Here is a 26,351-nt window from a genome sequence, read left to right as displayed (position 1 = left end):
AGGGAGGTTTTGGTGGCTTTTTCCTTTGCCTCCTTCAGCTTCACAATTGACTGAAGTGCTGAGAACTATCATGTAATGTAATACAGCATGTTACAGCAGTATAAGTGTATTAAAGGTATTAAGTAATCAACTGAAAATTTCAAACTAATGTCTTTGGATATTTTTCTATGTTGCTATTCACAGGATACTGTACATTATTACACATCCTTTCATCAACAGCATTACTAAGCACAGGTCATCTTCTCCTCCATGGAGAAGCTAAAACAGAAGTGAGTGCAAACATGGAAGAATCTATTTGCCACTTGCATATTCTGTGCAGATATATTGCCTAAGTAGAACAGCCTAGAACATTTTTAGAACATCAGAAAAGTCAAGTTCATGGAAGGGTACAAGTCAAAAAGCAAGCTAAAAAATCAAAAACTAATATCTGAGACTGCATTAAAATATCACCAGTACCTCAAATAAAAGTTTAACCAGCCGAAACTTAGATAAAAGTGAGATAAGAAATGAAAAGAAGGGTGGTAAATTGGATAAAATGTTGCCCCGGGCAGTTAAAACAAATTATCTCCATTATCTCCTAGATAACAGAATTAAAACCAACTGATTTTCACTGCCAAACACAGATTTTCACGGATGCCTCCAATGTAGTGTGTGCACTAAGTTTATTTAAATTAAACCAAGCATACTATTCACTTACCACACTACAGTGTCCCCATGAAATAGGTAACAAGGGAAGACTTGCAAAGTTCTACAAACTGCCAGTAACTTGAACAGCCCATTTAGAATTTTTGTTTACTTGGAGCTTTTTTTGTTTATAAGCAAAAAAAGGCAATGACCAACTTTTAGGCAAAATGGGCAGACCATGTAGTTAGTGAATTTACATTACAAAAGAACTGAAATTATCAGTGTCCACTGAAAAAAATATTTATACTGCAGTGACACTTACCTACTCACTACACAGACAGGAATCCTATGTTCATTCTGATTTGCAATACGCAACTTGTGTGTATGCCCCCAAGTACTTAAAAGTCCTATTACTTCTCTAGTTGAAGTATGATGAACATCTACCTTTGTGATAAACATTAACCTCTCAAACATCAGTTTGCTTACAAACAGTGCTGACCTTCAGCAATATAAAGGCAGTAATATTTCATAAAATTACACTGTATAAAACTATATTCCTGGTTTTGCAGTGGTGGAATTAATCTGCATGCCATGCTGTCTAGCTGCCCATTTCCACCAGCATACAAAATTTAAATGCTGTTGTCCATGTGCCTCTTCAGAATAGAGGGTAAATAAAGATATTGCCACCTAAAATATTACTTCCCACTATTTTTCCCATTATTTCCCACTTCTTAATGACACAGATGAAAAAGGTATTTAAACAGCTCTCTATCATAAGGTGGTTAACAGTCTTTATGATAGAAACATGACAATTTAGCAAGCAGTGGAATCCACCCTCATAGTTCCGGGTTAAACGCTGCAAACCTGAACCATTAATCTTAAAAGACTTCCAGCGTTGCTTGCTAAGAATGGACTCAACTTCTTGGCCAACCTTCAAAGCTGTCAATCAACACAGGAGGACAAGGACATAATGCTGGAAGACTTGTCCAAGTCTTTCAGATGAGAGCATTAGAAACAGCATGAAGTTTAATAGTACAAGCAGGAGTTATGGCACTGGTAGAACAGGAAAAAGAACTCAGGTAGCAGCCAGGAGCACAGACTGATAGTAAGGATCAGCGTATTTCTTTATGAAAGGATGACTGGAAAATGCTAGTTATCATCAGCTGCAAGAATGTAAACACAGTTCCAGAGTGCACCAAACAAGTTATTTCCAATTCTTCTTAGTCCTGAAAAAAAGTACACCAATAACTTCCTCAAATACTAGACCTTTTACTTCTCAAATTCTGATCACCAACATCAAGGAGAAGCTGAACTTGAAGACAGTGGGAAACTGTTATAAAAGACCTGCATAAAAGAAAATCATTTGCTAACTCATTTGCTTCTGTTACTAGCCACATATTAGACTGGAAGACCAAGATTGTTTATTTTTAATGCAGATATTCAGGTGCACAGTATTATGCTATGAACTGTGCTCTGGATCATTATTTGATAAAGAACAAAGACAGATGCACAATTTGTGATCAAAAAATAAAAGGTCCATCTGTGTGAATACTGAAAGCCTATAAAGATGTTTGCTAAGCATTATTTGTTTTGTGAATCTCAGCTGCCAGGATGTTTAAGGGATAAGAAAAATGCAAGATATTAATTAAAACATGCAAATGAATATTCATTCAAACCACTTTTTATAAGATATTTCTCCTCAACTTCCTACAGGTGTCTATTGTTGATTATACTGTATTTTTGCCTTTATTTTACATGTCTACCTTATAAGCTTTTAAACATTGTTAGTTCCCTCCTATTTTCATCTGCTGTGACTCCTTTATCTTCCTTTCCTTCAGAAACATATAAGCAAAATTTTATCTTTGGCTAAATACTCATATTCCAAGAAATATAACTTCTCTATTTTTTTAGTATTCTATTCTGTAACCAGAGTTATTGACAATACCTTGAAAAATGAACTCTTCTATATTGAACTGAGTTTTTAACCTTATGTCCAGTTTGCATTTGTTGTTTGGGTTTGAAACTTCTCCCACTGCTTCAGAGGATAGTTCAATGCTAGTATGATAAGGATCCCATTAAATTACAACAGTATAGAGTTAGAAAGGATTTGTGGAAACTAACATTATAGAGATGGAGAATTCATTTTAAATTTGCTGGTGGTTTTGACCCACAAATTGCCCTGGCTTCATAATTTTAAGAAGACTATAAAGAGTGAGATGTATTATGCCTCTCTTTAATGCTATGAAAGAGCTTAAATGAATTCTGATACCAAGATTCATTTTAACTCATATTACAGTTCATCCACAGCATTAACCCATTTTAAAAACACAAACTTCGCATTCTTGAATCATTTGCTTTACAGAAGCACAGAATGGGTAAGGTTGGAAGGGACTGCAGTGGGTTGACTGGTTCAACCTCCCCGCTCAATCAGGGTCATCCAGCATGGTGCCAACAATGCCAATGTTGTAGGTTTGATCCCTGTAGGGGACATTCACTTAAGAGTTGGACTCAATGATCCTTGTGGGTCCCTTCCAATTCAGAATATTCTGTGATTCAGACCCTGGAGCACATTGCACAGGATTGCATCCAGATAGTTGTTGAATATCTCCACTGAGGGAGAGTCCACAACCTCTTTGGGCAATCTGTTCCAGTACGTAGCCACCTGCACAGTGAAAAAGTTCTTCCTTGTGTTCAGGTGGAACTTCCTGTGCATCAGTTTCTGCCTGTTCCCTCTTGTCCTATTGCTTGGCACCACCAAGAAGAGCCTGGCTCCATCCTCTTGACACCCTTCCCTCACATACCGATAGACAGTGATGAGGTCCCCTCTCAGCTGTCTCTTCTCAAGGTTGAATGAGCCCAGCTACCCCAGCCTTTACTTGTAAGGAAGATGCTCCAGTCCCTTAATCATCTTTGTTGCTCTCTGTTGGACCTGCCCCAGGAGCTCCATATCTTTCTTGTACTGAGGAGCCCAGAACTTGACACAGCACTCCAGATGTGACTTCACCAGGGCTGAGCAGAGGGGCAGAATCACCTCCTGTGATCTGATGAATAAATTAAATGATACTGGGCCCAGTATTGAACCTTTGGGGACACAACTAATGACAGGCATCTAGCTATAGCCTGTGCCCTGATTATGACCCTTTGGGATCTGCTGTTCAGCCACGTCTCAGTCCAGCTGACTGTCCACTCATTCAGTGCACACTTCCTGATTTTTTTTCTATGAGGATGTTGTGAGAGACAGTATCAAAAGCCTTGCTGAAATTGAGGTAGACAATATCCACTGCTCTTCCCTCATCAATCCAGGTAGTTGTTTCATCGTAAAAGGCAATCAGGTTGGTCAAGCATGATTTACCTTGAGTGAATCCATGCTGACTACCCCTGATCACCTTCTTGTCCTCCATATGGATATAGATGGTCTCCAGAATGAGGTGCTCCATTGCCTTTTCAGGAATTGAGGTGAGGCTGACTGGCTAGTAGTTGCTTGAATCCTCCTCCTTGCCATTTTTTAAGACTGGGGTGACATCTGACTTCTTCCAGTCCTCAGGCACTTCTCCCAATCATCACGACCCTTCAAAGATGATCATGAGCGGTTTAGCCATAGTGTCTGCCAGCTCTCTCAGCATGGACTTGTGGATGTCAAGTCTGCCTAGGTGTTCTCTAACCCAATTCTCCTTGACTAAGGGAAAAATCTTTCTTTCAACACTTCTTTACCCTGGTCTCCTGAGTCAGAGATTCCTGAGGGCTGGTCTTGTCAGTGAAGACTGATGTTAAGGTGGCATTCTGCCGTAATTGTGCCTTCTCTGTGTCCCCTGTTACCAGGGTGTCCCCTCCAATTAGTAAGAGGCCTACATTACCCTTATTTTTCCTTTTGTTATTAATGTATTTGAAGTAGCTCTTCCTGTTTTCCCTGACATCCTTGGCCAGATTTAATTCTGGATGGGCCTTGGCCTTCCTTGTCTCATTTCCACTTACTCTGTCAACCTCTCTATATTCATTCCAAGTGGCCTGACCCTTCTTCCATCATCTGTGTGTTCCCTGCTTATACTTGAGTATTGATAAGAGTTCCTTATTCTTCCACACAGGTCTCTTGACCCCTTTGCCCAATTTCTTGCTCACCAGGACACATAGTTCTTGAATCTGGAGGAAGTGATTCTTGAATATCAACCAACTCTCTTAGACCCCTCTTCCCTGCAGGGCTTGTTCCCATGGGATTCTTCCAGGAAGATCCCTGAAAGGGACAAAATTTGCTCTCCTGAAGTCCATGTTTGTATTCTTACTCGCTGCCCTGCTTCCTCCTTGCCCGATACTGAACTCCACAATCTCATGGTCAGTACCCAAATATTTTGGTTTAATATCAAAATATTTCCTAAATTTAAAAGTAAACACTATTTTAAGTGGGCACCACTGCTAAATTACTGCAACCCACCTATTGTGTGGTTTACACGTAGAAGGAAGTAATCAAATTTTATTTCCTTATAATGTTACCCAGTATCTCTTTATTTATTTTGCAAATTAACTGAAACTGCTGTGAATTTAAATGCTGTTGTATCATTCTGTAAGAAAATTATTGATGTTTTTCAATAAAGCATAAGTCCAGAAGAAACTGATGCCTGGCTGATACCTGGGGTCAGAACCTTGTTTGCTTGAGTAAACAGATACCAAGGAAAGGAAACAGACCCTCAATGTAAATGAGCCACCAGAGGGAGCTCATCCAGCCTGCTGAGTATAATAGAACTATATTAACATTGGTAAAAGTTAATTAAACATTTTTACAGGGGTCACTGACTGACTTCAAAACAAAACACATTCCCTGGGTGAAACTCTACATGCCTGAGAAATTTAATGAAATCAGAAAGGTTGCTTCTTTAACAAACACGGAATATATTTCTGATTAAATAAAGACAATTAAGTATAGAAATGTGTGATACAGCATTTTTCTAAACATGCACAAGTTTTTTCTTCATCCCTCTTTATTTTCTCCAGATAAAAAGAATTTCAAAGTGTTGTTAAACTACAAGACAAAAAATACGGAATTAACTTTATAATTTAATCTTAAAACTGTGGAAGTATATCAAAAGCAGAGTCACACAAGTAGTACAAAGATATTAATCTCTAATCAAATGTAGTTTGGTATTCTGATGCTTACCTAATTCTGTAAATATTTATTACACTTAGATGGACATTGCAATACTAGCTTTGAATTTATTATCACAATACAGCTTTCTCATTTTAAATTGTAGCGAACCCAGATTCAGAAAACAAATCCCTCAAGCTCCTGTTCTGAAGGATCTGATGATTACTTTCAAACCTGTGAACATTTTTTGAGAAGAAATACGGAAATACGAACTATTCAGGTTTTAACACGTTGCTAATTGACAAGAAATCAAGAGTTTGGAGGGGGTTGTTTTGTCTTTTACTTTTCCATGGAGCTCAGCATCCAACAGTGGTAATTCATCTAGGAGACAGGAAGGAGAAGAAAGACAATAAAATCATTTCCTAAAGAGACGCACCCGTCAACATAAACGCGCAAGCAATTCAATGCACTCTCTCTATGTATTTCTGCAGATTATGTGTCTTAAATACTCATTCCAAATTAACACACCTCTACCACAGATTTAAGTTACATATTCCTTTGTGTTACCCATTACCAGCTTTCTAAACATTGCATGATTAATTTGATCATACTTTCATCTTACCTCTGCCTGGATGCTTTGCTTTGGAAGATAAGACTAAACGTGTTCTTTCAGGTTCCAATAAAAAGCTAAATTCTCTTTAATAGTACATGAAAGTAGTACTTTTTGGAGTTAACTCCTGTGCAATGTGAGAAGACTATGAAAAGCACTTGTTCTGTAATCACACCGCTACTTAAGGACTGGAAGAAAATCCAACCTGAGAAGACCGAATACCAGTTACAGTTCTTTTAAGTTCCACTAAGCACTTCAGAGTGTCAAGCTTTTCCACACAGCAATTTCACCTGTAGTGAGCACAATTTTTCATCATTCACCCATACCAATCAAAAACAATCAGGAAAAAGGTTACAATTGCTCTCCAGTACACATTCTGAAGCCATCCTTCCCAAGAATATTTACAGACATAAATAAGTTTTTTCTTGTTTCTCTCACTGAATAACTGCATTTTTTAAAAGAATCTGAAGAGGTTATTAGGAGCCTAAATTAATGAAGGTTCAGATTTGTCAATGTCCTGCTGACAGCTTTTTGTAGTTTCCCACTGAAAAAAGTTTCTTGGGGGGAGGGAGGGCAATGGTTAAAATTCAAATTCAGATAATGATTTCCTGTTCCATCATTTTCAGTCTATGTATTTGCCCAGCATAATTTTAAGGGTGGACCTTTGCTGTGTAAGAAATGTGTGACATTTGTGCCAAGGTTGTGATTTTGTTCATGTCTTCAATATAAGCTTGAAGTTCAGAAGCAGACAGATGGGAGTGGTTTCACATCTTGGAGGTGTTACAGTGTAATCCTAACTTTAAGACCTAGGGTATCTGTGCTGCTCAGAGAATGGGAAATAAAGACTTGCAATCTGAACTGGCGTGCACAATCCATTAATGTACTTTGCAGTACATTTTCTAGTAATAAACACTGCAAGCGGGGAATATATCTTCATTTTCATTCAGGTACCTGGTGTGGAAAAAACGCAAGGGTAGCACCTGTCTCAAAGCGGATGCTATATGCAGATATCAGACCACATTACACAAACTTCAGCTAATAGCTGTGGAAAACCTCTTTCTCCAATGCACAAAAATATCGGGTTCAGTAACTAGGCATATACATCGGTGATATTTTAAACCTCTTGAATATACCAGCACAAAACTATTTGAAACTGCATAAGGGAATCCAACACATACTTGAAGCAAAAACAGTTACAAAATAGTAGAAAAAGAAAAAAACTGGGGAAAATTAATAAAGACCTTGGACAATATCACTATTAGACTATACTGTGTCAGTTTAATAGGCACATAGGAAAAAAATGCTAGCTGAAAATTAAAAAAAAAAAAGAACAAAAATATCTCAAAACCAATATAATCAGCCTTTTCCTAAGAGTATTTCTAAATTCTGCACCTAAAGATCCTCTACTTTGGGTGCCGCTTACTTAGTGCCTTAACCTGGGATTAGGTTTTGAATTTTCTGAAGAGTCTAAATAAATTTAAAGCCTTGTGCCTGCTAAATTTCTAAGGCAATTTGACACCAAATTCCTTGGAAAATCCACCATGATCATATTTGAAAACTGTATCCTTTTCACTTACTGATGGATTTAACCTACGCTGAATATCTTTGAGAGATATTCTTGATTTGTCCTTTATTTTCTTCAAAGAGAATTTAGTGAAATTTTGGTCTTTGCATAAAAAAGACATATTAAATATCAAACATGTTTCATGACAGTAGTGAACCAGTTCAGGTCAAAATAGAAGAAATCTAAAAGTACAAAATATTTTTGAAGCTGAAACAATATTTTCTGAAGTTAGCAAAACTTCCACTTCAGGCAAACACTATTTCGAGACGTATTGTGAAATTTCTTTAGAAAAGAATGCATAGATAACATTCCCATGTTTCCCAGAAAGATGAGTCTCAAAGCACCGTGAACAAAGCCTGCACCTTTAAATATTCACAAAAACTATTGTGGCACATCTTGTTCTGATTACCATTTTTTTCTAATATCATCCACTGATAAACACTTTGTAGATATTAGTATTTTAAGAATCATTTACCTTAAAATAACATTCCATCTCATAAATAGATAGTAGAACTTCCTCCTAGTCAGTTCTTGCTCACTCCCTCCAGTATTCCTCAGCTGCCTGCAAAGGCATTTTATCACCTAAATCTCATCCCACTGGCTTTTCCAGTCTAAGTAGTAAACTTAAACAAACTTAACTGAAAACCCAGAGCTCTCCTATCTCACTGAAATTCTCATTTCAGATAGAACATGCAATTAAAAAATGACCCCTCGCTAGAGGATTTTCCCTCACTAACGGTAAGGAAAACTGAAGTGACATGAGACAGAATAAAACCTATAATAACAATACTGTAACATGCATTTACCAGAAAGACTAAAATGATGGTGTCTATGAGACACTAAGCAATGAATGAAGCAGCTTTGCTCTCTCCTATTACTCAGCTTAGAATGAAATACTATTCACAGCCCTGAGTTCTTGCTGTCCTACTAACTTAAAAAAGCTACAAGACTGTGTCAACTAAGCCACAGTTATTAGTGGCACTGGGTCAAGAGTTTCAATACATTTGTGACGCAAAGAAAAAATTTTCCCTTTCTGCTGCATGCTGTGAAATCCACCCCGGATACAATTAATAGCAGGTACAAATCTGGTTTTAGATCAAGTGCCCTACTGTTGCAATTTTTGGAACTGCTTGCTTTAGAAAAGCACTGAAATTCCCCGCTGTTGCCTGAGCATGATTCCCTGGTAGTACATGAGTAACAAAAAGCTGAGAGGTGCCCTTCTTTAAATTGCATAGCCCAGTTTACTCAAGGCAGTGTATGACTACGAGTATGACGCAAGCATGAACATCTGCCTTCATACGCTGTCTGTTCAGTTACGGGTGCAATTCCTTCATTTAACCAATAACCCCTTTTTTTTCTTTTTATACTTTTAGTGAACAAGCACTTCATTACAACTTTCCTTGTAAGAAACTTAAAGTCTAAGAAACTTTCTTTCAACCAGAACATAAGGCATAAATGATGGAGCAAGTAAGCTCTGCTTATAGAAAAAGCTACCACTGTAAAACCTTATTTTCAACCCATGTGTTTTCTGTATACTTAGATGGCAGGCACTCCCACAGGAAAAGAATATTTCTTAATATGCATGTCATGTCTAGCAAATTGGAAACCCAGTTTTATTAAAACAGGAACACTTGTTAAAAAGAAAAAGACAAAAGGATAAAAATTCACTGATATCAAAGAATCATTATAATCATTCTTACCTCACACTTCTTGCAATAATAATAGTGCTCAACTTATGTCTGCAAATATCATCTTTTCTTCCATTCATGGATCACAAATGTGAAAACAACTAAGCATGATTAGTTATTGGGGTACTTTTATTGCAACAAACAACAGAGACTATTGTTATGACTTATTTAACATAAAGTAACCACATTACAGGTACAGCATAATAGAATCAAAACAAAGCTTTGTATAACCAACATAAAAAGAAAGAAGTAGGAAAAAAACTCCCCAAAACTGTTACTGTACTTGCTTTCTCTGTTTTTTTTGAGGGATGTGTCACCAGTTTCACAGAAGCAATTGCCACAAGGTCATAAACATTCACTGCGAAACTCCCACCCCATTAGGTTCACTTCAACAGTACAAAATCCACAAAACTTCGACAGGCAGAAAGACAGATGAAAAGGACAGACTATTAAATTGGAGGAGAGGAATGATGAAGAACAAAAGTGAATAAAGTAATGAAAGATACACAAAAACAATAGATGAATTTTACCAGGACAGAAAACAAGGGCCTATTGAATGAAATTGTAAGGAAAACATTTCATAAACTGTAAAAGGCTAGAATTTTTATAAAGCATAAAATTAGAGTAAATAATTCAGTTACAGGTTGCAGTTAGAGTCATAGTAATATTAAGAATTAGAAGACAATTAGACATTTTGTCGAAAGAATTGCTTCTAGGATACATTAGCAAAATCCAAACTTAGGTCTCAGATGAGACTTTTAAGAGCTAATAAGATATTTTTAATTGTTACTGGTTATGACTACATCTCTCTAGATGAGTTTACATCTATCTGCTTCAAAGTGTTCAACATGGTATCATGCCACCTAATAATAACAGCAGTAGTAGTATAACTGTACTTAAATGCATTTGTCAAATATAACAAAATCCTTATTCATGGAGACATCTTTGAAAATCGATTTATGTGGACTATTAAAAACATTGCAAATTAGAGAAATCTTCCAGAAAAAAAAACAGTAACAGCTTCCTTTTGTATCTGTTTGTCTCATTATAACTCTGCTTATGCAGAATATATATATACTTTGTATATTTAGCTCCATTTAAATATAGTGTGATTTGCTTAGGAAGAAAAAAAACATTATTTAAAATAAAATACAATCTCTTCCAAAACAAAAATCTCAGTTAGTCTATCTACAGTCAGAAAAGAATTGCTGACATTTTGCTTTCATTTTCTCTTTGTGACCAATGCAGTTACATTTTGTCAGCTCTCAGGAAATGTCTTCACTATAGCATCTTACACAAAGACAGTTCCAGTACAACACACATATTGTGTGTTGTAAGTCAGTACTGCTAAGTCAGTACATGTGAGGGTAGAGACACTCCCCAGGCACCCTAAGTTCTAACCTTCAAGTGTCATGGCTCTGCTCTTTCTCCATGTCAGGAGCAGGCTCAGCTGCACTCCCTTCTCAGGGGTGTTCATGTTTGAGTACATGAAAGCCAGGCTATCAGACCTGCTGAAACCATGAGAGATTCATGATGGGAGCACCCAGGAAACTAAGGCTGTAAGGATCATTCCAGTATCTTCCTGCCCTCTAATGCCAATTGAGACAAAATATAGATGATATAACCTCCTTCTTTAAGATGCACACTACTGCCACCTCTTCAACAGATCATTTAAATATGAAAGCCAAGTTCACTTCAAAATGGAAGTTGTTGCAATCCTCTTTCTTTAACTGATATACACTGGGGAAAGAGTTTATATGTACCATCTAACCGTAGCCACTCAAAGTGTGCACAGTCTACACTCCAAAGCAAATTTTCTCCTCTGTTAAGCCAGATGCTAGCACAAATTTTGAACTCTGAAATTAACAGCAGTCAGTGCTGTCAGTGCTAATGTAGCCTCAGGAACTAACTTTTATGACATTTTACACGAAGGAGTATTAAAGAAGTTTTTGCTTTAGCAGGAATTCTTGAATGATTGCTGTAAAACATTCCAGGAACAGTACCTTCCAAATTAATACAAGATTAATACCCATCGTACCTCTCTGACCTACGCACAGGGTTCCCTCAGCAGGGAACCTTCACATGCAGGCAGGAAGCACACACACAGCTCTAGTCTAGCCACATTCCCAGTCAGAGAACAATCAAGGCATATTGCAAGGTGTACCTGTTAGAAATTCTAGCTACAAACTACAGTTATAACTATGTATTTTAAGTGATTAAACACACAAATACTACCTATCAGCAGTATTCTTCCAATTTTACCACCCATAACAAGATAATTGAACCTGGAAGTCCAAAGATTGCAGCAACAGTTATGCAATGCTAGTAATGGGAGGTGGCAATAGTGCACAAAATCTTGTTTTCTCAAGATCTTCTACGCGGCTCCGTATAATATAGACTATGTACACTGCTGGGCCAGTCAAGCAAAAAAAACACAAGCTGCTGCTATGTCCTACCTCCTAGTAAACAGAAAGCTGCAGATAGCAGAACAGGCAAGTTTTGCTTGTTTACTTCTTTTAGATTATTGACTGCTTTCACTGATTAATCACAAAAATAGAAACATACATAGGAAGCACATCAGTAGTCCTACTGCCTTCCTGTCAGTTTGTCAGTAATATCTTATGTCACTCCTTAGATTGTTTTCTGTTTCAATGAATCTTCTACTTATAGTCGCACTCACTTCAAACCTATTTACAAAGCAATAGCTGTATAAAAAGGATATCTTGAAGCCCGAGTACAAAAGTCATACAAAATCTAAAAATACAAGTAACCTATCAGAAATTACTGCATAGTTGAAAGGCAATGCTCTTACAATGCACACGATTTAAGAAAAAAAAAAAAAAAGGCAACAAAAACAACCCCAAACTTATAGCCACGCAGACCTGACATTAACGCTAAACTAGTTACTTGAGGAGCAAAAGCATCTCTTGACATTTTAACTGTTTTCTAACTAGCAATTTCTTATGATTCATGCAGTGTGGGTTTACCTGAAATAGACTACAACAATAAACTGCAATCAAAATAATTACAGAAGTATGAATTAGCCTCTCTCATTCAAGTTTAGAGCCAAGAGCTTACACTTTTTTTTTTTCCAGGAAACTACTGAGGTAGCAGTGGAAATGGAGAATCATTAGACCATCCTCACATGAATGTGCCCACAAGAACAGTGCTGTCTTTGGTTCATTACATTAATAAGTATCCTCTCTAGCTTTGTAGATGGCGCCAGAAAGCAACAATCATTACAGTCTTTCAGACGGTATCAGTAGTCTATGGCAAGAGTAATCCTGCAAATGACATCTCCTGAGACAGTCACCTTAAACTTTAGAAGAGTTTAAGTCTCCTTTAGAAGAGGGAGACACAATGCTCAGTGACACATCAACCCCTAGGCAACATGAAGGAAAAAAATGTAAGCTGCTTCTCTACCAATATGAGGTTTCTCAGGAGTGTTCTGTTTTCAGTGGGTCCAAACAAGCTTCTCAGAGATGAGTGTCCTTGTGTGGGCATTCTGGAGGTCCCGCTGTACCCCTTGCATCTCTCTGACAATACAATACCTCCACACTGCGTAAATTATTGAGAGTGGAGTTGAACTTTTCATCTGTTGGGAAGCTAAAACAAAGTTTTTTGCCCAAAGGCAGGTAGTATGAGATGCAGACATACAGCCTAACAATACCATATCTCAGCTGAAATCGTTGTTCCTGTAAAGTGGCGTGAATTGAAAACTCTAGGGAATTCTCTTTGCACTTTTTCTAACATCATTATGACTTATGCTCTAAAATGCATTGGTTTTGTTTGCAGGACAAACAACTGCTTACAAACAGACTCAGCAAAAACAATTTTCACTGGCTCTTAATCCCAGATAATGTTTCCTATAGACTAATTGTGGAGTAATAGCTAATGAGTGTAATAAACAAGTGAAGTAAAAATGACAGGCTACATACATAATGGTACTCATTCCTTCCCTTCCAAGCTACTGCTACAGCATGGTCAAGACAGTAACTTCAAGACAGAGGCAAACTCAGCCTTGAGAGAAGTTGTGAAGCCAAATCTTGTTGCATAATTTGGAAGCATATGATACAACCACACCATGCTAAATGAGGGAATCAAAGCATTTATATTCCTACCCATACATTCTGTAAACCAGTACATAATTAACCAGAAACTTATTATTAATTACAAAAAAATATATACAGAATTAATGTATATTTTCATAACAGTGAAAATAAACTAAGAAGTTGTCTTCTGCTAAATTTGAAAACCATTAGACTAATCAAAAATACGAAATAACAACTATTAGTCAGAACAACTATTAGTCATGGTTTGTATCATTCCCTCCCTTTTCTCCCACTGGACCTCAATTATTTTTTTTTTATTCATCAAAACAGAGTACCTTCTCTTCAGTTCCTGAGAATTCTTTGCAATATTTTTTTTATTTGTGTGCTTTTTTTTTCCCATGGCACTTTTTCAAATTTGGCACTGCTAATTCCCTGAGAAGCCATCAACCTCTTAATTTCTAAGGCAGCTCACATGATTCTCCAGTTTTCCTTATGTTCAACAGCTAATAAAGCCATGGCTGGCAGCTTATGAATGCTGTGCACATGTTCACTAGCACCATTTTGATGTCTACATGTGCATTCTGACACTACCTGAGATTTAGGAAGTTTATGCCTAAAGAAAACATTGATTGCATACTGTCTGTAAAGAATAAAATATTTTGTTTTAGTTTCATCAGTGGTCTTTACTATATCAACATATTTAACTTACAGGACATTTTTTCCTGACCACTACTTTCAGTTAGTATTAGGTACCATATATTTTTAAAAACATAGAATTTTCACAGAGCCTGTCCTCTTAGTTCACCTTCAGCAAATCATAGGTAATATCTGTCTGATTTTAACAAAGCATGAAATTATACCTCAGCAAAGCAAATTATCAAGCAACAGGGACAGCTGCTGTATTTCTTAGTGTCATCAGTTCAGATATATCTATTTATATTCCTCAACAGACCCCTTATTAAAAAAAAATCTTCTTAATAAGTAATAAAGCAAAAGATGAAAGACCTTTACAATAATTCTATTCTCCTTACTCTGCAAGTTAGCACCGTACAAGCTTATGATCAGGCAGATGCTTACAGTATGCAAAAATGCTACAGTTATAACTTGTATCCCCTGAATATATTCACCAAACCGGACATGAAAATTTACGCCAGGTAACACATGATATAAAAGTTCAAGTCCAAGTTTAGTTCAGAAAGACAAAAGGTAGGCATGGGGAGAGCAGTGGAAGATTCAATCCTCAGAGATCACTGAAACCTTAATTAGAGTTGTGCAAGACACTCCTTGGAAATTAATATGCTCTTAGGGTCTTGGAATTTTCTACAACAAAAAATCTTTGCTATTCTTTACCAGTTTCTAAAGACATCAATTCTTACTCCTGGTTTTGGTAGGGTGTTTTTGGTTTTTAACTGGGTTAGTTTCACCTTTTTCCCTACTTGCACTAGACTCTCATCAGGATCTCCAAACAATTGACCCAACTCTGTACTGCCAGTGGAATCAAGAGAAGATTTCAGATCTCTTTTTTCAGAGGGCATGAGAAGAATAGGAGAAAAAGCTAAGTTCTCCAGAGATCCAGCAAGGGAAGTATTCACAGAAAAAGGTGAACTCATCAGCAAACATGCCTTTCATAAAGAGGAATAATTTAATGTGTAAACATAATGATTGTACTCTTAAATTTCTGTCACAGTGAAAGGCTATCATATTTTGAAATTCTGGTTCTTATAAAAAAAAAAATGGAAGTAGGCTTTGTGCTACTTATTAAGAACATATTAAGATACCTGAAGTTTGATCTTTTATAAGCACAGGACAGAAATATTATTTTGATGGTGACTAGCTTAACATAGAACAACCTAGCTGAGGGGGCGGAGAAGTAGAAAAATATTCCTCTTTTCTTACTTGTGCCCTTTCAGTACTTAGAGGGAGCTTATAAAAGAGAGGGAGAGTGAGTTTTTACACAAGTGGTTAATGATAAGATAAGGGGGAATGGTTTTAAACTAAAAGAGGAGAGATTTAGAATAGATGTTAGGAAGAAATTCTTTACGCAAAGGGTGGTGACGCACTGGAACAGGTTGTCCACAGAAGTTATGGGTGCCCCATCCCTGGAATTGTTCAAGGCCAAGTTGGATGAGGCTTTGTTCACCTTAATCTAGAGGAAAGTGTCCCTGTCCATGGCGGGGAAGTTGAAACTAGATGATCTTTAAGGTCCCTTCCTACCCAAACTATTCTATGATGCTATGATTTGTTCACCAGCTAACATTAATAGAAATAATACATGCAAATTCCTTTTGGGAGAAAAATATAATAATTACAAACCCGATCATAATTAAGTAATTGCCACCACGATCTACAAATCTCAATGAGTTATATAGTTACATTTCTGTATGTCATGACAGCCAGTTTTACAACACTGATTAATTCATTCAGAATACTACCAGGTACAATAAATTTATAACAGAAAGACTTTTAATCAATATAGCAATTAACAGTATGGAATTATTTCTAACAAAAAGACTTGAGAAAAATAAGTTGGAACTATCTGATGGTTAAAAATGTTAGATTTCTCTCTCTTGTAGCAACCTGTGCTGAGAAAATAATAATAGTAGTAGTAATAATAACATCCTTTTTCCTCTCTATGTTGACTTTTCTGTTTATATATATATATATTCTGTTTATATATATATATATTTATACCAATATAATGATTGAACATGTGAATTATAAAATCAATTGCAGTCTTCGGTAGGAAGTATGCTTACACATTGCCAGCTCTTTAACTAGACTTCAAAATTGTCTATAACTATATAGTAATAGATTTTTCTGCTATTTTGTCCTCAAATGCAGTCACAATATTAAAATCAGACAAATCAGCATATCTGCAGGATTCCAAATAACGCATTTGTTGTCTGGGAGGTTGCAAATGTGCTTTATTGCTCAGTGTGCAATACAACATGTTTGCTTCCTGTCAAAGACTTTTCTCCATGTTATTACCTAAGAATTTTCCAAGTCATTTCTGTACTTTTGTCCCAAATGTTGTCTTATCTTCAATGAATATAAATATCTCTAATTGATACACATCTGCAGACACACACTTCTATATCTACAAGTACACACAAATAAAATACTTGGATTTCTCAGGGAAACATGAAGACATGAACAGACTTGAAAGAGAAGACAAAATTAAAATATATTAGACAATTCTAACTCAATCTTAGCTCTTATCAGTTTGTGTAGGTTTTTTTTAAGGCTACCATTATGATGCTGGAAATCCACTTTGTCTGACTAGTGCTAAATAATACTGAAAATATGACAAATTCAGTTATTAAGACAGCATTATCAAAGCAGCAGTTTCTTCACTAATTGTAAAAGTCTCCTTGAATTATCCTAAAATAGCCTCTCTAAATTCTTTGATAAAACCAAAGGAAATGCACATCATCAGTCATTTTAATACATTTAAGATAACACAGGGCAATTGCTGAAGTTGCACCAGTACTGTGTGAATATTAATACAAGAAAGACAATAATGTTCAGTTTTTACTTTACAACTCAAAGTGCAGAATTAAGATTCTAATTTCTGACAGATTTTCTTGTGTTTGTACCTAATTTATGGTTGTCTCAAGTTACATCAGAGCAGTAAAAAAATACTGAGACAAAGAAGTACTTTTTGAAAAAAATCAGAAATAAATATCAAGATATTTTCTGAAACTTCATAAAGAACTTGAATTGTGGAAGACTAGTGTTTCCAAGTTTTTATTTTGTTGCAGGTTTTATGTCAAACTAAATTACTTGTGCTGCCCATGTATAGACTTTGCTACTATTTTAAAATAGAGTGCTAAATAAGGAAAAAATTCTGAAATTATTATTTTTTTAAGTTTTTTAAAACTGCTATTATCAAATTTGAAACATTTTTCATCAGTACCTTCTTCCTTAAAGTTCTCAAGATCTTGATATCTAGTTGATGTTTAGTCAAATCATGACAATTACATACAAAAGGGAGAAAATTAATATACTGCCTAAATTCTAGCTTGCAAACTCCCAATCGCCTTCATGATACACTTTTTAGGCCTATCTATATATTTTTGAATTATACCACTTGATGGGGACTAAGAACTTCAGAATTCTGCTCTCAGTTCTACCCCCACGTACGTGTATCTGTCAAAATCAAGCCTAATGGTTTTGGTTCTTTATGTAAAATGGATCTTTTAATACTTTTTCTTGCAATATTGCTAGGAAGACAAGTTCATCTCACTTAAATATTTTGATGTAGACAATTGGAGTTGAGATGAAAATAACAGTTTAAATTCCTAAGTGGAGTTTACTGTGAGATGTATGTAAAATTAAACGAGTTCACTGTAGTTTGAAGAAAATTCTTTGCCACAAGTGACACAACTGTAAAGGGCACAATCATATAATTTAATAACTCTGAAAACCGAAGATGTCTGAGTCACAACAGGCAACCACACATGCAATCTTTGCTAAAGAATTTTAGTGGTAAAGTTTCACACTCTCATACAAGTTTGGATGATTTTCACCTTTCATTTGCTTTTAAAAGAATTTCTGAAAAAAAAGCTCTTGCAGTTTAGCATGCATCACAGTGGATGTATAACCTATAACGACTCAGCATGAAAATCTTGCTCATTAGATTCAAAACCTCAATAAAAGAAGAAAAACATTTGCTTGCTCTTCCCTAAAATATAAAGTTAATAATAGTAGGTGTTAAACGGAATGCATTTGATAAGATATTCTTCACAATCAAGCTGCAAGTCCAGTTCAAAATAAACTGGGTTTTTTTCTAACTTTACAATATAATTTAACATTTAACAACAGAAAAGAAGAACTTACAGGTAAAGCAATCTTTTAGAAAATTTCTGCTATGACAGAGCTTCACATGACCCTTCACATCACTTCCTGGGTTCATTTCCTAGAACAAACAGAAACAAGACACATGTGAAACCAGTTAGAATGTTAAAATAGTGTCTATTTCATTGTCTTAAAACATGCTATGAAGCAAGGTTTGGGATAACATTTTACACTGGTGTCTTCCAGATGATACAACCTACAATAAAAATTCTGGAATTGAAATTGTCTTTTGAATTGTCTTAAACAATTTTTATCAAATTCTTTACCAGATACTGATAACCATTAATCTTTCTGTAGAATTTCAGATTGATTTGAGATAAATCCTTGATTTTCCTGAGCACAGGAAAACCATACATGATTTTCCCTCTGTCAGCCACACTAGTGGAAAAAGCCTTTTTTATAACCAGCGAACCCATACAGCATTGGCAGAATAACATTCAAGAATAAATAAAGCTTAATAAAAAAAAAAAGCCAAACCATATAATTAGTTCTCCAGCAATGTTTTTACATAAATTTGCTCACAAAAGAGTACAATAGATAAAACACTTAACATTTACTACATTGCTGTTCGTGTATGGGGGGGTGGTGTTAGGGAGTGTGGGGGCAGGGGTGTCAAGTGCATGGAGAGTTCAGGCAGTTTTATCCTCAATGCTTTCAGAAAAGCAGAAGAGTGAAGAAGGAGTTGACAGATCCCACATGTCAAGTATTGGTTGAGCAGTTGGTGTGGGCAACAGGGTTTTGGATTTCACATGATCATGGGATGTTCTACGAGGACAGAGGATTGTTTAGCAGTGATGTTGTCCACATAAGTGGGGAAAAATATTTTTGCCAACAGGTTGGCCAATCCAGTAGTGAGAATTTCAAACTAGGAATAACAGGGCTAGGAGAGGATGACCAGCAATCAAAAGAGGAAGTGAAAGACCAGGTTGGCAAGCAAACAGTATCCGGCGATGTCAACAGGAGGAAATCTGTAAGCAAAAACCCAGGGCTGTAAGGGTCCAACTGCAACTGTGTGCATGTACATAGAGAAAAGCCTACCAGCCTACTTTTTCCAGGAAATCAGCTCTCCAAAGAGCTGATGCATACAGCATAGGGAACAGGCAGAATTAAGAGGTGCATGCAGTTGGAGAACGACAACTTCACTGGGATCACAGACATGGGTAAATAGCTCACATGAACATGAAAGGGAACAGAAAATGTTTCTGCTGGTGTTATCTGCAGCATAAGGATGACTATGGAAAATGGTGGCCCACTGCTGATGAAGATCTCACAAAGGATATGAAGGCCAACACACTGAATGCCTTTCTCATCTCACTCTTTTATTAAGAAAACCATCTCTCAGCAACCTCAGGTCTCTGCGACCAGTGGGAAAGCCTGGAGCAAGGTAGGCTTCCTCTCAGCGGAGGAGGATCAGGTTAGGAAGCATTTAAACAAAATGGACACACACAGATCCACAAGCCATAATGAGATGCACCCTCATATACTGAGCACTGGCTGATGTCATCGTGAGAGCGCTCAACCACAGAAACATCAGAAAAGGTCACAGTGATCGGGGTGGAAGGAGGAAACTCTGAGGACTGGAAGAAATTAAATACCATCTCTACTTTAAAGAAAGTCAGTCACAGCTCACCTCAACTCCTGGGAAATGAATGGAGAAATTAAACCTGAAAACCATTACCAAACACAAGTGGGATAAGAAGTTGTTTGGGCATAGAGAGCATGGATATATGGAGAGGAAATTGTGCCTGACCAACCTGATAGCCTTTCACAAAAGGAAGGCTGACCGAAGGCTGACCCAGTGGACAAGGAGAGGACACTGAACACTGCTTATCTTGACTTAAATAATGTTTCTCTCAGAGCCTCCCATTGTCTTCTCCCTGACAAACTGATGAAACACAAAAATTTCAGTAGAAATTCATCAATAACTTGCAAGGTGAGACACAGTGCACAGATAATGCAAAACTAAGAGTATTTGATACATCAGAGGGTTGTGTTGCTATCCAGAAAGACCCTGACAGGCTGAGAAAGGGGCCAACAGTAACCTCACAAAATTCAACAAAGGGAAATGCAAATTCCTGCACGTGGCAGGAATAATCCCATGCATGTTGGCAGAAAAGGACCTGAGGGACAACAAGCTGGCCATGAGCCAGCAATGTGCCCTCACAACAAAGAAGGCACACAGCTATCAGGGTTGCATTAGGAAGAGTATCATCAGCATATTGAGGGAGGTGATCCTTCCACTCTACTCAGCACTGGTAAGCCACCCTGAACCTGGGCCCAGTTCTGGGCTACCCAGTAAAAGAGAGACATAGGCTTAGCGGAGCAAGGCCAGCAAGAGACCATGGAGGTAATTAAAGGACTGGAGAACCTTTCGTATGAGGAGAGGGTATGAGAGATGGAGGCCTTGAGAAGACTAAAAGGAATCTGTTCTGTGCTTACAAATACCTGGTTGGGGGCAGAGTAAGGAAGGCAGTGGTATCAAGCGAAAGGAAAAGATGAAACAGGCATAAATTAAGTACAAGATATCCCACTTAATGTTGTGGGCGTTTTTTTCCTATGAGGGTAGTCAACCAATGGCATGGGTTGCCCAAGACACATCTGAATCCTTGCAGATATTCAAAACCCAACTGGGCATAGACCCAGGCAATATGTGCTAGGTGGCCCTGCTTTGACCAGGGAGCTGAGAAATCTCCAGAGGTCCCTTCCAACCTCAGCAATTCTATGATTCTGTAAAGTGTTTTATTTAACTGGTCTTTGCTTAAAATAAATTGAAAAGAGGTTAAATTAATCACCCATGAAATCTCTTCTCCACGATGCATGGGAAAAAAATGCACAATCAACCTCATTGTGCTTTAGCTAGTATAAAAGGAATAAAAAGGTTATAGCTGAAAGTTAGCAACATATAGTAATTCTGATAGTCATGCCAACATGACTTTTGGCCTGTCTGATATTAATGGCAAGACTTTACAATCACAGATTAAAAGCAACAGAAAAAAATCAGATACTCTGATCCAGTTCATTGTCTCCCTCTCTAGAGACAATGACCCACCTGTCTAGAGACAAAACCCACCTGGATGCATTCTTCTGTAACCTGCTCTAGGTGACCCTACCTTGGCAGGGGTGTTGGACTAGGCGATCTCCAGAGGCCCCTTCCAACACTAACGATTCTGTGATTCTGTGATTGTAAAAGACAAAAATTTTCCTCTATAATTCCTGCTTCTAACTCTCCCAGTTTCCCATGAGAAAGTAAATATACATAAATGTAGAACTTCAGGCAGATATTCACATTTGATTTTTAAAATGGATTAACAACAAATATATCAAATGTATTTCATTTCATAATGGAAAGATATACTGAAAAAGCAAACAAACATTACTCTGACTACTCAAAAAAATTGGATAACATGCACACTAAAAACGTGAATCAAGTATAGAGTTTGGTGGAATGGTATTTCATGGTATTTCATAGTAAATGAAAACACCAACACTTATGTAAGCATTCACGGGTTTATGACAGCATGACCCAAAGAACTGTTCCACTGCATGTGGTATAATCAACCCATGGAGTAAGTTTTATAACTCATGAGAAAAGAAGCATAATTAGACTGTAGAAAGTTCAAAGAAATATTTTGTAGTCAATATATTACTTAGAGGAAAAAAAACCTTTAGCAGTTCAAATCATACATCTTCAAGGAAGTAGATTAAGCTTTTCTTTTTCCATAAGCTTTGCTTTTCACAAGTTAGAATTTGAGCTGTTGAAAAGATATGACTAGAAATTATATTTCAAATTCTCTAATGACCTATTTCCTTAAAGAAAAAGCAAACAGCACGTGCCTCTTTTATTCACTGCCAGGGAGAACAAAGAATACATGTTAAACAAACAGCATGTTTCTGTACATATATACTCATACAAAGGCACATTTTATTTATATCGTCACAGGGATATCTTTTGTGTTCATGTTGCTATGGAAACAAACTTCTGTGCCAAACACATGATTACAGAGACATTCTAGTTCTTAAACAGGGTATGTATCTTAGCCTTCTTATTTTTTAAATCAAGGAAAAAAAGCTAGTGTATAAGGTTACAGAAGAGCTCTCAACAGTCAAGAGCATGTGAAGCTAACGAAATTACAACATCTGAAACACAAAGATTTTTCATTCCATAGTGTTTGTGTGCTTAGATGTACCTTTAGAGGCTATCTCAAAAAGCAGTAGATTACAGCATAAAGTTAGGACATTACTGTTTTGCATAACATAGAAGATGAAGCAGAAAAAACTGACATTTTCTTTGATTTGTTGAAAATAAAATTTATAGGAAAACTTCACTATGGAACTGCTCATATCAAACAGCATATCCATTAAAAAGAGGGTGAATCAAAGAACTACGTTACATAGATTTAAGTTCCTGTTTTCCTGGTTTTGCACAGAACATTAAACAATATCTATTCAATACCTGTATCTGTTTTATTTATCATGGTCCATCTGCTCTGCAAATGTTCTTGCAAAGCAGTTTCCCATAGCAACATCAAATATCATATAGTCTCAGTCTTCTGTCAAAGCCCTTCTGAATTTCAAGCAGCATATTTTTCTGCAGTATTCAAGTAAATAAATAAATGGAATATTTCATCAAGAAAAAATGAAAAGCACCAAAAAATTAATTAAACAAATACCCATAAATAAATCCCATAATTTCATTTAAATAATTACATTTAAAATCTAAGGCAGGGTGGGAGATATATGTTATTTAAAAAATCTTGTCAATATGATAGTAGTTTTTACTTGATCAAAATTTCAAAATCATTATGTTACATGGAGCAAAACAAATTGTGCATGATACAAGTTTTAAAGAATAAGGTTACACTATGCTGGAAAGTAAGTTTTTGAATGAAAGGCCCACAATGGCTGCTTACTATGGGACAACTTCAGATAGACATCACCTACAACTCATTATTAGCCCATCTAAATTTTACATCCTCATGTTTACAATGATCAAAGAAATATAAAAGGAAAATTTCTCAATACATTTTCATGTAAGATAAAGAAGAACACTGATTTCATGAAAGTAACTCATATTCTACCTGAGATTATATCTTGAGAATTTAAGACACGATAGAAATATACATTTTTACATGAAAATCTTCTGAAAAACTCTCTTAAAGGAAGCACATAAAAAATTCCATACCCCTCAGTAAATATCATGTTAGTCTTGAGCACACTGATTCTGTGTGAAATTGCAACACAAGTGTTCTTCAAGTTGTAAATTAAAGAAGAATTGTCTTAATTTAGGAAAATTAGCCTACTGAATTTCAAAGTCTGATATCTTTATTTTAGATTTGTCCAAAACCACCAGAATTAAATCTCCCCAGGGAGATTTGAAAGGTAATCAGACTTTCGGGGTCACTTCTACATCACCATACTTTAATTTATAACTTAAAGCTACTTTATGACCCACCACAATTTAGCAATTTCAGATCCATAATAAACAGTAGGGTTAAATTCCCACAATAATTTTCTACCAGCATCACCCTCTGTCCTGGTTTTGGTTGGGACAGAGTTAATACTCTTCTTAGTAGCTGGCATAGTGCTGTGTTTGGGGTTCAATATGAGAGTAATGTCAGTACACTGATGTTTTGGTTGTTGCTCAGTAGTGCTTAAGTTAAATCAAGGACATTTCATGTTTCCCATGCTTTGCCAGTGATGAGGTGCACAAGAAATTGTGAGGAAGCACAGCTGGGACAGCTCACCTGAATTGACCAGAGGGATATTCCATACCATAGAATGTCATGCCCAGTTTATAAACTGGAAGAGTTGGCCAGAAGGGGCCAATCGCTGCTTTGGGATAGGATGGGCACATGGTAAGCAATTGTATTGTGTATGACTCGTTTCACTTGGGTTTTATTCACATAATTACAGACTCATTCCTCTCTCTTCTTCTCATTACTATTACTATTGTTTTGTTGTTTTTATTATTATTACTATTACTATTGTATTTTGTTTCAATTATTAAACTGCAGTTAATGCATGAGCTTTACTTTTTTTCTGATTCTCCTTCCTATTGGAGGGCAGAGGCAGGGAGTGGGTAAGTGGCTGCCTGGTACTTAGTTGTTGGCTGGGGTTAATCCACGAAACTTCCTTTCACCTATACATTTCCTCGGGTTATTCTTGTGTTTTCCCAGGCATTCTCTTTTGCTCCCCTTGAAACTTGGCTCAAACAGGTTTTACAGATTGGTCTAGATTGCTGGTCTCTCTGGTGAAATTTTGTACAATAATTTTGATATTTTTAGTTAGAAAGGCTTCTTTGCATGTCTTAGACACAAATGACACTATGTTCTAATGTAGCAAATGTGGCATTTCTACGAAGCACAGGATAGATCTCCAATAGGAGGACAACAAGGTCTGTTGCATATGCAGGAAGTCCAGTACACTTTATGAATATATGCAAATGTTGCTGGAGAGAAAAATCCAAAATACAAATACAAGAGCCCTCTTGCCTGCAAATAAGAGCACATTAAATATCTCTTTAGTAAAGCACCTGTAAGCTCAACTCCTACCATCCCAATGGGTTTCTATACCCATCAGCCAAAGTACGGTGCTTATAATCATCAGTAGGCAGATAGATCTATTTTATCATTACACTCTAAAAAACCTTTCTTCTGTATTATTTTTAATAGGCCATTAAAGTATACCCTTAATTGATGAGGGATATGTTTATGTTTTCTAATGCATTTTATTTCTCAGGCAAAGACAGGTGGTAGCACTTCTGCCATCAGTCACCAGGCTGATGCTAAAAACTGGTAAGTCGATCCTTAATTGTATAAACCTAACCATGGATGTACTTTACTATGCTTTACTATATACAAAATGTTTCTCTTAAATGTGTAGGTTGATTTGCAAGAAAATCAAAGGCAAAAACATTTCAGTCAAAATTACAGTGAAAGCTATAAAAAGTATATTACTGTAAGTTTTCATCAAATCACACTTACTCTGTGTTTACCTGTCCATAGGAGGATTAGATTTCGGCTCATTTTGAAATACCAGAGTAAAAACATCAGTGATGAAATGATCAGTAATAGTCAATTTCATTACAAGAAATAGATACATGTGAAATAAACTGATCACAAGCAGAGCATGTTTTGAAAAATATTTTTCAAATATGCTACTTCAAAAGTAATGATTTAATCGAAAAATAAAATACAAATTCTTAAAGGACTAACATCCTGCTTTTTCTGATGGTGTCTAAAAGGCTATAAAGCCTTTAAATTATTAGAATCTAGTCTAGAAATGGCTGAGCAGCCAGGTCCATATTCATTTATCCTTTGTCCTTTTAAGCTTTCAGGGTGCTGTGTAGCCATAGTAACTATGCCTTTTCTCTGCAAAATCCATTAGCTGGTTTCAATCTGGGATTCAATACTACCATAATCAAAGCCAAAGATTAAAAAAAATTGTGATTAAGAAAAAGATTGTTGGTGACAAGCATTTCTATTCAAAGCAATTTCTGCATATCTATGCTTTATACCTAACAGCAAAAGAAACCAAAAGGTTAAAAGGACATCAAAAGATAAATTCAAAATTAATTTTAAAACTAGGTTACCATCGAGAATTACACACTACTACCTCAAACTGGATCTCTGAGCGAAACTAGCTCTCATTTGCATTAAGTCAGTCAGTGCTGCTGGCTGGTCATCAATGAAACAGCACAACAGATCACCTTTCAACCTTGCCATCTCACTCCCTTTCTGACAGCAGACTAGAGTGTAAGCATTAGGAAGGGAGACCAGGAATTGCACTGCAATTTGGGTAAGACCGCGAAAAAGATAAAAATCACCTTTCTTCCTACAGTATCTTTCATGTGACAATAGAGACAGAACACAAATAATCTGTT

At 36.4% G+C, this 26,351-nt stretch overlaps 1 protein-coding gene across 6 annotated transcripts in view; it reads right to left on the bottom strand.

Annotated features, from left to right (window-relative positions):
- The window catches only part of MARCHF1 (membrane associated ring-CH-type finger 1), a 233,935-nt gene that overhangs the window by 134,640 nt on the left and 72,944 nt on the right, over positions 1–26,351 (bottom strand). For 5 of the 6 annotated variants that reach the window (XM_039380518.1, XM_039380519.1, XM_027745752.2 and 2 more), the window contains one exon: positions 18,452–18,530. The gene's annotated coding sequence lies outside the window, so the exon portion shown is untranslated. Of the gene's footprint in view, positions 1–18,451; positions 18,531–20,223; positions 20,355–26,351 lie in introns of all 6 variants that reach the window. The other variant, XM_039380515.1, reaches the window with a different exon arrangement.

The sequence above is a fragment of the Pipra filicauda genome, unplaced genomic scaffold, assembly GCF_003945595.2.
Source record: "Pipra filicauda isolate LSUMZ 115617 unplaced genomic scaffold, ASM394559v2 scaffold196_size3971931_pilon, whole genome shotgun sequence".
Lineage (NCBI taxonomy): Eukaryota > Metazoa > Chordata > Aves > Passeriformes > Pipridae > Pipra > Pipra filicauda.
Note: the sequence above shows the minus strand (reverse complement) of the source record. Positions and strands in the feature narration are given on the sequence as shown.